We start from the raw sequence: 14136 nt of genomic DNA, 5'->3' as shown, positions 1-14136 counted from the left end.
CTCAAATCCAGAAGGGGGCGCCACGTTAGGTAGATGAAGTTGGCAATTTAAAGAAACAGTTACTGTACATGTAATTTACAAGTGCCCATCCCACATGCTTTTATAAGACACACAGAAATGTTGCAGTATTCAAACAAACATTTGTCAGGTATATACATGCCTTCGGTGCATTTTCTGTATCTCATCCCACCTAAAATGTAATTTCAGTCTCACCTGAATCATCTACCAGAAGTTATTTTCCCCTTCAGGGAGACCAATAAACCTGCTTGTTTCTATAGCTGATGATAATGCACCTTAACTGTTAGCTAAAAGCTGCTTCTTTTCATACTAAATTGTATTTTTGTTCAGAAAATATGTTCACAATTTAGGCTTCTAACATACCACTAATTACTATCCCTAATTCAAAATGTTAGAATTGTTTTATATCATTGAAAGTATATAATTAAATCCAAGAAAAACATTGTCATGTATAACAATTAGGTTTTTTTTGTGACTCAAAGAAGACTCCAGAATGTTAGCTGAGATAGACTGACCACATCCAAAAGATAAGACTAAGTAATGTGTGTCTATTCTAGTTTCACTAAAGTGTGCAGAGAAAAGTTCCATTGTGGTTTTTGTGTGCACTTCCCCAGTGAGTCAAGGCAGGAACCTTTTGTGAATCCTTTGCCGGGATAGAGTTCCCTCTGTGTGTAATTGGAGACAGTCTCACGGTCACAGTGGTCTCACAATCACTTAAAGAGTGTTCACGTAGCCATTGATCAAACTTTTACTCAACGTGTTTGCAAATATGAATTGAACCACTATGGTCTCCTTTCAGCAGGGTTGCAGTCCAATAGTCCATTTAGCTTAGGAACCTTTCTAACCAAGTGAAATGACCCGGAAGTACGTCAGTGGCAGCCATGTTAAGTGCCGTTCCAATTCTCCAAATGAAAGGAAAGGAGGTTTCAAACTTCCTTTATAACCTCCTTTAGTTTAGGAACCACTGGACCTCCCTAACAGAAAGGAGAGGAGAAAATGCTGCCCCACAATGCATTGCAGCCGCAGCATTTGCCGTCACACAACAGTCGGCTGTTCACGGAAACAACCGATTATGACCGATAAATTATATCATGAAAGTTACGGTGCGTATTAAGCTTTTTAAAACGTATGTGGTAAGTTGCCAAAGTGCTTTGTTTTGAACGTTCATCAGTATTATAATCGAAAAGAGAAATATGAACGTTAGTTTTTACTGAAATGATCAAATAAAGTCAACATCTCACAGTCTTTACTGAGCTGTGGGGTTTGTTCAACTTTTAAAAGATGATTGAATGGTGATATACTCAGTGATAGGTGTTAAGGACTAACGTTTATAATAAATACATCTGTATTTATTTTAAGATCTTTTCATAGTTCATACAATCATACGTATTGGGATCATTTGTATAAATGTGGACCGGAGGGAGAGGGTGACGAGCATAAGTTTCACTTTCCTTTTTTATTTCAATTCCAACTTTGGTCATGAATAATATGTTTCTCTGTTGTCCACATTCATAAAGCATAAAACAACAGCATCAGAGCACGGTGCAGAGTCTCTAGATGAGTTTACAGTAGTCCCTCGTTCTTATTATACATCCATGTTGTAGTCTGCTGTATAGAAAACTGTAGTTTCCATAGTTTCCCCACAGCAGCAGACGCACACAATGACGTCCGCTGGCGCATCATAAACACGTCGGATAGTGTCAGTGCATTCGGATTCTCTAAAGCAGTGGTTCCCAAACTTCCCAAGTAAAAATCTCAAGGCACACCTATTGTGCAAAATAGCCCTTATAACACGTGTTATCACTCATATCATGTAAAATATCTGTAAATGTGCATAATTATTTATTATATTTATTATATAATATTTTCTCTTTTTCTTTCTTCTTCTTTTTATCTTTTCTTTCTTTTTCTTTTTCTTGGGAATACTTCTTTCCATAACGGATGGGTATGTTTTGGTGAACGGGAGACACGTATTTTACTGTTTTAATGGCTTATGAAGAGCACAAACACAACATCTTAGTGTCATTCTGGACAGCTCTCTCATCTGCACCACACATAAAAAACTCACCCAGACTGCATTCTTTGTACTGTCTTAAAACCTTTCCTTGGAATATGTTATGCATTGTAAGGTGTCCTTGGGTGCTTTGAAAGGCGCCCCTAAATGGAATGAATTATCATTATTATTTATTATCTGAAACGATGTAATAATTTTAAAACTTTTCCCAGTCACTTGCCCCATGCATTCAGCAGGCCATTCAGTTTGATTTGATCCCGTTATAAATGTCATCATTTCGACAATAAATAAATGCTACATAAACGTTATCTTCAACGTTTTATCTAACCATCTCCGTTTCTACCTTTCAATATATTTTGAAAGAGAACTCTCTCTCTCTCATCTGCGTGCGGGGGCGGGGCCTCACAGACACGCTGCATCTCTCGCTCGCAGACACGCTGCAGCGCTGTGCAGTGTGCACATGGTTCTGCCGGTAATGAATATTACCTATTGTGAGGAAACGTTTCCACCAAGTATTCACTTCAGGTTTACGAAAGTAACTGTACTCAGATTACTCGTTTTTCAAATGTAACGCCAGCTGAATATACTTGATTTTTTGTATTCTGATTACGTAACGCCGTTACATGTATTCCGTTACGACCCAACCCTGTGTAAGGGTGAGTGCAAACATTTTCGTTAAAACTAGTACCTGAGTGCAACGGAAGTTGAAGCTCCTGTGACGGAGTCTTCCAGGGCCTGGAGGCGAGCATCAATAGCTATCATGGAGCTAGCCAGGGTTTGCAGGGAGCCGGCCACGCTACTCTCCATAAGGGGTGTGTTAGTGACGCTCTCGGACTGGCGAGCCTGGGAAGGGGTGGATTTTGGAGGCGGATGGGATCCTGGAGGGCTCGACTTCCTGCCCTTTTTTTTTTCCTTTTTTTTACCTCCGCGTCCTCGCCCTGCTCTCTGGGGAGCTGACTGGAGCTGCTGCCCCGGACTGGGGAGCTACGCTGGAGACCTGGTCCGAGAGCTCTCGGAGTTGAGAGAGAGTGAGGCCTGGGGCTGTGGGAATGCCCTGCTGCAGGAGCAGGCGATGAGGAAGTCTGCCTCTGTTGATAAGCTGCTGTGGGGAGCAGTAGCGTGGCGTGGGGAAAAATGTAGGGGAAGCCCATTTTTTGGGTGGGGGGGGGGTGGTCAATAACGTAACCAGATGAGTGATTAGAGCGCTCGGTATCATTTTACACACATTTGTATCACACAGATGCAGGACTTGCACACGCCTGTTATCTAACCGAAAGGTCCGCACGCACTCTCCAGCTGAAACTCTCTCCTTATTAATTTAATGCAGACAATCACACAATCTATGTGATTTTTGGATTTACCGTGCCTCTCAATTGCCCGTGACAGGTCGATGATTCCTGAAGTTGCCCAAGGATTGTTCAGGGAGCACGAATCCTTGTCAAAAAGAAGACATGGCCAGCAAAATAGACGCTGAAGTTTAGCGCTTCCAGTTAGCCACTCCGTGCGGACATAATTATCCTCATTGAACGTCCGATTCTCTCCCTTTTTCCTCTGTGTACACACAGCTCGAGTGCGGGCATTGGCCTGTCATCTGATTTAATTTTCAGTTGCTGCTGTAGCGGAAGTTTAGTAAAGTTATGTTTGATTAAGTACGCCAAATCTCCACCCTCCATAATGCTTCATTTGCTTGATAATTTCTAACGGCGGTGATGATCAGTATTAAAACTGATGTTGATGTGATTTGATTGTATGGCAGTGTCCAATCAAATCGCCAGCCGCCTCTGAAGGGAAGCAAGAGGCGGCTGGCTTCCCTTGGCATGGCCCTGACCAATCACAGGTTGGCAGGGGCATCACGTGGGCCTCATCTGATTGGTCAATCCCTCCATGTTTTTCACCAAGGGAAGCCAGATTCGGCTGGCCTCCTCTCGCAACAGTTAGTGCAATCTACTGTTTCACCATAACATCTAGAGGGGCGCTGTTTGTTTCACTCTTTGTAAAATACTCAATGAGAATGGGGGAGCGACGGGCCGGCAGCAACACACAGCAAAGGAGAATTATCGAAACAAAACAAAGTGTTTTTATTTATTTATTTAAATTATAACTACAATCCGAAAAAACAGGGGAAGCCTGGCTTCCCTTGGCCTCCGGGAGAAAACGCCACTGGTGGGGAGCCGAACCGGGATCGGAGACTTCCAGAGAAGGTTCGTGTTCCGAATTGTCCGAGTTGGACATCTTGAGCTAATTGTTTCTTACGGGTTTTCTCACGAGGAGGAGTATTGTAGTGCTACCACGGCGTGTAGTCACCTGAAATGGAGCGCCTGGGCATTGTCCGCCGCTCCGACAGTCCTTGGGCTTCCCCCCTGCACGTCATTCCCAAATCGAACGGCGGGTTCCGCCCGTGCGGGGATTACCGCCGACTCAACGACGCCACTACGCCTGACCGCTATCCGGTGCCGCACATTCAGGACTTTTCGGCGCATCTGGCCGGTACGGGGGTGTTTTCCAAGGTGGACCTGGTGCGTGGATACCACCAGGTGCCCATGCACCCCCTGGACATTCCCAAGACAGCAGTGATAACGCCTTTTGGACTTTTTGAGTTCCTGCGGATGCCTTTTGGACTCAAAAATGCCGCTCAGACGTTCCAGCGCCTGATGGATTCGGTGCTGCGGGACCTGCCGTTTGTGTTTGTCTACCTCGACGACATACTCGTCGCCAGCGCTTCAGTGCAGGAGCACCTGTCCCACCTCCGAGCCCTTTTCACACGGCTCAACGAACACGGATTAATCATCAATCCTGCAAAGTGCCAGTTCGGGGTGTCGGACATCGATTTCCTGGTGCACCGCGTCACCAAGGGCGGTGCGACACCTCTGCCAGCGAAGGTGGAGGCTGTTGCGGCTTTTCCTCGCCCGCTCACAGCCCGGTCGCTCCATGAGTTTCTGGGGATGGGGACTTTCTACCACCGTTTCATCGCCCGGGCCGCACACATCATGCGGCCGCTGTATGAAGCGTTGAAAGGCAAGACCCCCGTCCAGGAGATCGACTGGACAGCAGAGGCGGACGGCGCTTTTGCTGAGGTCAAGACCGCGTTGGCTCAGGCGGCTTTGCTGGCACACCCATCATCTACGGCTCCCATCTCCATCACCACGGACGCGTCGGACTACGCGGTCGGCGCAGTGCACGAGCAGTGGGTGGAGGGCGTTTGGCAGCCGCTCGCCTTTTTCAGCCGCCAGCTGACGCCTAGAGAACGCAAATACAGCGCCTTTGACCGGGAGCTCCTCAGACATTATTTGGCCGTGCGGCACTTCCGTTTCATGCTGGAAGGCCGTGAATTTACGGCGTTTGTCGACCACAAGCCGCTTACCTTCGCCATGTCAAAAGTGGCGGAGCCTTGGTCGGCACGTCAGCAGCGGCAGCTGTCCTACATATCGGAATTCCCTACGGACATTAAGCACGTGGCTGGCAAGTCGAACCTGGTTGCTGATTGCCTCTCCAGGGTTGTCATCGGTGCCGTCCAGTTGGGCCTGGACTATACTCACATGGCGGCAGACTAGGTCACAGATCCCGGCGTCCAGGCCCTGAAGGTGGAGAGCGCGGGGCTGCGCTTGGAGGACGTGGTGTTCGGCGAGGCGGGCATTACTCTCCTGTGTGACGTCTCTACGGGCCTGGCGCGGCCTGTCGTCCCTGCCAGCTGGAGGCGTCCTGTGTTCGAGGCTGTGCACGGCCTGTCACACCCCGGCGTTAAACCTTCGGTGCGTTTGGTAGCGGCGAAGTTCGTTTGGCAAGGACTGAAAAGGGACGTGAGGACTTGGGCCAGGGAGTGAGTGGCTTGTCAACGCGCTAAGGTGCACCGCCACACGAAGGCCCCGTTGGAGCGTTTCCTGGTGCCTGAGAGGAGGTTTGATCACGTCAACATTGACCTGGTTGGTCCGTTGCCTTCCTCTCAGGGGTTTTCCTACCTCCTCACCATGGTGGACAGAACGACCCGTTGGCCGGAGGCGGTTCCGCTCGTTTCGACATCAGCCGCAGACGTTGCCCGGGCCTTCATTGCAACGTGGGTGTGTCGTTTTGGCACCCCGTCAGACATTTCCTCAGACAGGGGCTCTCAGTTCACGTCCGAGCTCTGGAACGCTGTGGCAGGCGGTTTGGGGGTTAAGCTGCACAGGACTACCGCTTACCACCCTCAGGCTAACGGCCTCTGCGAGCGCTTTCATTGCTCCATGAAGGCGGCCCTCAAGGCCGGCCTTACGGACGGTAACTGGGTCGACAAGCTGCCCTTGGTGATGCTGGGCTTGAGGACCGCACCTAAGGAAGATCTGCAGTGTTCTACAGCGGAGATGGTCTACGGTCAGCCGCTGAGAGTTCCGGGGGATTTACTCCCAAATGCATCAGCTCCCTGGTCTGCCACGGCAAGGCGAGTTTTTCTGCGTGATGCGGCGGAGGCTTTCGCTCCAGTCCCGACGACTCAGCACGGTGCGCCAGGGTCTCAAGTTCCCGCGGAGCTACGCTCGGCTGGGCACGTCTTCATTCGTCACGACGCACACAGAGGACCCCTGCAGCCCCCTTACGATGGACCTTTCCGGGTTTTGGAACACTGTGAAAAACACCTGGTGATTTTACATGGGCGGTAAGGCTGAGCACGTCTCGGTTGACCGTGTGAAGGCTGCTCACTTGGACGTGGACCGGCCGGTGGTGCTGGCTCGGCCGCCGAGACGGGGCCGACCCCCGTCTTTGATTCCTGTCAGGGAGTGTGGACCTGTTGTTCCGGTCCCTCCTCTGTCAGGGGCCGCACGGGTGGAGGTCGATGTACCGACTCCGGTGCGCAGGTCTCGTGGGGGCAGGCGGATTGTTCCTCCCCGCCACACGGATTTTGTTTACACGTGAATTCTGGGGGGGCTTGTGTGGTGACACGTTATTGGACATAATTCACCTCTCGTATTGTGTTGCCACACGGACCCTTTAGTGGGAACACCTGTAGCGTTAGCTTGCATTCCTGCTAGCTCGTCAAGCAGAGCAGTTCATGCGATAACCTCTCTGTTGTTAATGGCTAATAAAGATTGGAACTCTGTTCTTAATTCACCGCCTCCGACTCCCTTTTCCTGGCACTACACTATACTGTATGTGTGATATCCTTTTTCTCGTTGTGTCATTTGACTTTATTTGCTGTGTGTAGATTCAAGGATTTTGGTTATCTAGGCACAGCTGTGTGTGACTCCCTCTGGTACACTGGTATGTGTTTTCTTAATGTAGAGAGCATTGATTAATTAATAAACTACACACTGAGTCTAGATCCTGACCAAATCCTTTTTTATTGTTGATCAAATGTTTTCAAAAAATGTATTTATACATATTTAAAAAAATACAATGTACAATCACAACCAATACAACACAAATTACAAAAAATACAGAAAAAACAAACAATAACAACAATCAGACAAGAGGACAAAACTATGGAAAAATAAACCCTCCCACCCCCAGATCCGGACCATCCTTGTATTATTGCTCATTCAATCTATTATAGCATGCTAACAAATGGTACTTACTTTATTTTTACAGATCTGCATGGGAGACGATGGCGCGATGCAGAGCGCTGTCTGTGATTGTGCACGGGGGATGTACAAATGCAGCCACGTTGCAGCATTGGCAATATTTGCCATGTGGCAGATCAGCTCCACAGATGTTGAGTGCCAGTGGAGGAAGCCTGGCACTTAAAAAGTAGTCCAGCCGGTGTCTCAACTTTACCAACAGCGAGAGGAGACATACAACCCACTGGCCAGAGACATCGCCAACTGTCAACTGGGGGGTTGTAAACGAGGCCGAAGGGGTGAAGGCTTTTGTGCAGGCCTATCGGGTGACAATGTTCGAGTCTGGTCTCTTTGTGAGTGAGTCGGGTGTTTTGGGAGCATCACCCGATGGACTTGTGCAGCCATCTGCCCTGCTGGAGGTGAAGTGTCCACACAGCCAGAGGAACATGACCATCGCGGAGGCAGTCCAGTTACCATCCTTCTGTCTCCGTGAGGAGGGTGGGTCATATATTCTCAAGGAGAATCACCCATACTGGCACCAGTCCAAGGGCAGCTGCATATCACAGACCGGAGTCTCTGCTACTTTTTTGTGTGGACCACGAAGGAGGCGATCATCATCCCCATCCCCAAAGACCCTGCATGGCATGTAAATCTCCTCCTGGAAAAATTCTACACCCAGCATATGCTCCCTGTGTTGGCCAGTAGAGAGGAGGACATTTAAATAAACATACTCTTAACACCCTCGGACTCTGCGTTGTGTTTCGTATGTGTGATGGGGTGTTATGCAGGGGGGAGGAAAACAGGACACAGCAGATTGGGATTGTGGTGGAGATGCTGAGTAGTTATTTAATTGTTGCATGTAATTATTATTATACTCCGTGCTTCTTAGTTATTCCATCTTTTGCTGTAACATGGATCTGTATGTAACTCTATATTTACTTGTTATCTACAACACTTCCTTCTACATCATACACCATCATTATACATGATGGTGTATATAGGATATATATATTTGTATACATATCTGTAAATTGTATAATTTTATTTAAACGTCTTTTTGATCTCTCTGTCTATAAACACAAACTGAGTAAGATTGACAATAAAGTTGACTTAAAAAAAAATAAAAAATCTTTATGAAAATAGTTGACTGTTGTCAAATGAATCCAAATGAAACGTTGGACTGAACTACAACTACGCCTTAAAATCTCTACGGACTGTTTTTCAGTGGGATGGCAAGTTCCTATCTTTAAACATTTATTAGTTTTTTCTCAGAACAGATTTGATTTTCTGAAGTTAATTTAACTTTGCCAACCATGTAAGGTCATTATTAAAAGGTACAATCAATTTGTTTAGGGTTGACTAAAATAATGAAAAACATTCATTTGGATAATTTACTGACAGAATAAGAAACTCAATGATGCTCTACTCACCTGTTCCCTTTTTATAAAGTGAAACAGTTGAAACGATAGATTTTAGTAAACTTAAAAACAACCTTCTCCAAAAGCTATCAAGGAATATACCGAATACTTGTTTTAGAACTTTATTACATATTTGTATATAAATAGTTTGAATGATCCATAATTGACAGAAGCTTGTGTTTACACTGACCTGTTACTCATATATTAATGTCTTTGTAACTTCAGTAAACCACTACCTCACTAATTTCTTTCATTCATCACGGTTCAGTAAACTAAGTGATACATGAACCAGTTTAATCATTATAATAACGTAGGATTGCAACTCTTTGAAACTGTAGGTGGCTCTTAAAAGAGCCGTTGTGTTTGGGTGTGCTGGTCTCAGGTCAGTCTAAGCCCTCTCTCCGCGGATGCGGCGGGCCAGCTGGATGTCCTTGGGCATGATGGTGACCCTCTTTGCTTGGTTCATCTTACTGGGGGGCAGCTACATGGAAGTCGGTGCAGTCCACAATCATTGTGCAGTTGAAGGCAGAATGAATTTATTATTGACTCCGAATGAAGCACAACTTCATGTCATACAATACATTGACTTATTTGTAATTGTGTAAAAAAATATGAGCATTGATTAGCAAGCAGGACCTGCAGGAACAGAGAATGGTGATGTATGGAGCTGGGAAGAGAGAAGAATAAAGAAAACAGATCAACTTTATTACAGTAACAACACTTAGTTTAAAGTAACAACACTTTGAATAATTATTTCTTCTAACAATTTTCTCTCAGTAAGCACACAACTACTGTCTTTCCAACAAACAGATTGACTCACCCTCACTGTCATCACAATGAAACACGTCCAGAAGAATGTCATGCAAAGCTCCCTGCCTGCCTTCGACTCTCCCTGAACTGCTTCCTTAGCACCCCGGTGGAGGGCGCAGTAGGCTACTCTTCAAATGTTTCACGAAATACTTACCATCATGACTACTCTTACTGTTTAACATGTTGGTTTACTTCATGTAATAAAATAATTTCTTCATGGTAAGGCTACTAAAAATGACAAGGCTAAGTAATGTAATGCTAACTAACGTGCTCGCTACTCGTCGCTACTAGCTAGGTAGCTAACTTGACTATGTTCCATGCACAACATGTATATTATGATATTACCTGATATGTCTGATCCAGCGACTCCTGGTCCTTTCATCAGACGGGAAGCGATAGAACGAGCAAGTGGTATGATCACTTTTGTGATTACAACCTGGTACAAAGCACACAGGCATCTTGTAAAAGTGAACCAACCACTTGGAGCATTATCGCCGGTGACATCACTTACGCGACCCAGAATGGGATTTGTAGTCTTTGTAGTCGCGTATTTTTCATAGTCTTATATTTCAACAGTTTTACGACAAAATGTGACTTTTTTGACATGGAAATGATTGTTTAAGATTGACAAACATCATATGTGTAGTTCGTGGCACAATTCAAACGGGATCAAAAGATACGTTTTCTCTCTCCATTGAATTCAATGTATAATTTTTCGCTTCCGGGGTCCCATGGACCGGAAGTAGATGGGCGTGACTTCGCCTCTCTATTGAACTTGCGCAAAAGCTTTCATTTGTTTGTCATAGGGAAAACACATGATGGTCACCCTGTGTATTGGTTACATTTTAACAATATACTAACAACAACAAAAATGTCATCCCATAAGAGGCACTTTATTAAGTCTGAATATCATACAAGCTCCAATAAATATATTATCTAGGTACAATAAAAAGCAGTTTATCTATATTCAGATTTAGTATTCTCTGCCACATTGTCATGTCAGCTATCTTCTCAAACCTGTGATTCAGAGCAGAATTTCTCTCTTTTGACGCATTGAATGAACGCCTTGCGGTCTCTGAATAAATTCCCCTTCTGACATGCAACAAAAAAGCTCCGTCTCTAGACCAACTGTTCTGTTTTTTTTATCTCTATGTTGCGGAACCTCAAAAGAAAAATCCATAGTGAGAATATTAAATTGGCTTATCTGGCAAAACATAGCTGTTAGGATCTGTCTGTGTTGGTGTTTTTCTTGTCTTTTTCTATCTTTGGGTTTCCCGTTTCCTGCCTCTTTGCTTTCTGTCTGTTTCCCTCCCCGATTACCCGATTGTGTTCACCTGGTACCTCTGTGCTTTCTCCTCCCTCCTCACCTGTCTCGTGTTTATGTGATTAGTCCTGGGTGTATTTAAGTTCTGGGTTTTCTGTCTCTCTTTGTCGGGTTGTCTGGCTTATGGAGGTCCACGGAGTATTCAGGCGGCTGCTAAGAGGAGTCGTCGCAAGGCCAGGCTAGCAGCCGGAGCGGCCACAATTCCGGCTCCAGAACCGGACCTTACAGTCATGTTTCCGGCTCCAGAACCGGATCTTACAGCCATGTTTCCGGCTGCAGAACCGGATCTTACAGCCATGTTTCCGGCTCCTGAACCGGACCTTACAGCCATGTTTCCGGCTCCAGAACCGGACCTTACAGCCATGTTTCCGGCTCCAGAACCGGACCTTACAGCCATGTTTCCGGCTCCTGAACCGGACCTTACAGCCGTGATTCTGGCTTCAGTACCGGCCCCAGTAGCCATGGTCCCGACTCCAGTTTTGGCTCCAGGACTGGCGTACCGGCCAACACCAGCTCCCCGAGGCCTGTCGGTGTACCGGCCGACTCCAGCACCTCGTCTCCTGCTGGCTCCCCAGCCGACGCCAGCTCCCCGAGTCTTGTCGGCGTACCGGCCGACTCCAGCACCTCGTCTCCTGCTGGCTCTCCAGCCGACGCCAGCTCCCCGTGTCCTGTTGGCGTACCGACCGACACAAGTTCCTTCTCAAGACCCTTCTCAAGTCCCCTCTCGACTTCCCTCTCAAATTCCTTTTCAAGTCCCCTCTCAAGTCTCCTCTCCAGTTCCCTCTCGAGTTGCCTCTCGAGCTACCTCTCGAGTCACCTCTCAAGTCACCCTTCAAGTCTCCTCTCCAGTTCCCTCTCAGGTCCCCTCTCGATTCTCTTCTCAAGTTCCCTCTCAAGTCCCCTCTCAAGTCCCCTCTCAGGTCCCATCTCGAGTCTCTTCTCGAGTCCCCTCTCAAGTTCCCTCTCGAGTTCCCTCTCAAGTCTCCTCTCGAGTTTCCTCTCAGGTCCCATCTCGAGTCTCTTCTCGAGTTCCCTCTCAAGTCATCTCTCGAGTCCCTTTTCGAGTCCCCTCTCAAGTCTCCTCTCGAGTTCCCTCTCAAGTTCCCTCTCGAGTTCCCTCTCAAGTCTCCTCTCGAGTTCCCTCTCAAGTCATCTCTCGAGTCCCTTTTCGAGTCCCCTCTCAAGTCTCCTCTCGAGTTCCCTCTCAAGTCATCTCTCGAGTCCCCGCTCGAGTTACCTCTCAAGTCTCCTCTCGAGTTCCCTCTCGAGATTCCTCTCAAGTCACCTCTCCAGTCAACTCTCAAGTTTCCTCTCGAGTCCCATCTCAAGTCACCTCTCGAGTCACCTCTCGAGTTACCTCTCGAGTCCCCTCTCGAGTCTCCTCTCGAGTTCCCTCTCAAGCCCTCTCTCGAGTCCCCTCTCGAGTTCCCTATCGAGTCCACTCTCAAGTCACCTCTCGAGTTCAATCTCAAGTCCCTCCTCTAGTCCCTTGTCTCATCTCTAATCCCATCTCTAGTCCCATCTCCAGTCCCCTCCTTTAGTCCCTCCTCTAGTCCCTCCTCGAGTCCCCTCTCTAGATCCCCTCTCGAGTCCCCTCTCGAGTTCCCTTCTCTAGTCCTTTCCCTAGTCCCTCCTCAGGTCACTTCTCTAGTCCCATCTCCAGTTCCCTCTCAAGTTCCCTCTCGAGTCCCATCTCCAGTTCCCTCTCGAGTCCCCTCTCCAGTTCCCTCTCGAGTTCCCTCCTCTAGTCTCTCCTTTAGTCCCTCCTTTAGTCCCTCCTTTAGTCCCTTCTCTAGTCCCTCCACTAGTCCCTCCTCGAGTCCCCTCTCTAGTTCCCCTCTCTAGTTCGCCTCTCGAGTTCCCCCTTGGTTCCCCTCTCGAGTTCCCCCTTGAGTCACGTCTCAAGTCCCGACCCAATGTCCTGGTCCGTTGGAGGTTCCACTGGGGATCCTGCCAACTCCAAGTACTGTCCCGTTGGAGGCCCCATCAACTACTCCTCTGCCGGGGGTCCTACCAATCCATGTACTGTCCCATTGGAGGTCCCGCCGACTACTCTCCTGCCGGGGGTCCTGCCAACCCTTTGTCCTGTCCCGTTGGAGGCCCCGCCGACTACTCTCCTGCCGGGGGTCCTGCCAACCCTTTGTCCTGTGCCGTTGGAGGCCTCGCCGACTACTCTTCTGTCGGGGGTCCTGCCAACCCTTTGTCCTGTCCCGTTGGAGGTCCCGCCGTCTACTCTCCTGCCGGGGGTCCTGCCAACCCTTTGTCCTGTCTCGTTGGAGGCCCCGTTGATTACTCACCTGCCGGGGGTCCTACCAACCCCATGTCCTGTTCCGTTGGAGGTCCCGCAGACTGCTCTTCTGCCGGGGGTCCTGCCAACTCCATGCCTTGTCCCATTGGAGGTCCCGCAGACTGCTCTTCTGCCGGGGGTCCTGCCAACCATATGTCCTGTCCCGTTGGGGGTCCCGCCGACTATTCTTCTGCCGGGGGTCCTGCCAACCCCATGTCCTGTGCCGTTGGAGGTCCCGCAGACTGCTCTTCTGCCAGGGGTCCTGCCAACCTCATGTCCTATCCCGTTGGGGGTCCCGCCGTCTGCCCTCCTGCCGGGGGTTCTGCCAACCCTATGTCCTGTCCCGTTGGAGGTCCCGCCGACTGCGCTCCTGCCGGGGGTCCTGCCAATCCTGTGCCCTGTCCCGTTGGGGGTCCCGCCGACTGCCCTCCTGCCGGGGGTCCTGCCAACTCCTGGTCCTCTTCCGTGGGGGATCCTGCCGAGGCCTGTCCCACCAGCGCCGGTTCCTGTCCGGTCGACACCGGGTTCTGCCCGGCCTCCTGAGAGCCACGGTCTTCGCCCTCGAGCCCGGTCCCCTGAGAGTCGCGGTCTTCGCCCTCGAGCCCGGCCCCCTGAGAGCCGCGGTCTTCGCCCTCGAGCCCGGCCCCCTGAGTGCCGCGGTCCTCGCCCTCGGGCCCGGTCCACTGACTCTTCCTGCCGTTGCCTTCACCCTCGGGCCCGGCCCCCTGACTCTTCCTGCCGCT

Source organism: Gymnodraco acuticeps, unplaced genomic scaffold (assembly GCF_902827175.1).
Source record: "Gymnodraco acuticeps unplaced genomic scaffold, fGymAcu1.1, whole genome shotgun sequence".
Classification (NCBI taxonomy): Eukaryota; Metazoa; Chordata; class Actinopteri; order Perciformes; family Bathydraconidae; genus Gymnodraco; species Gymnodraco acuticeps.
This window is presented reverse-complemented; position numbering follows the sequence as displayed.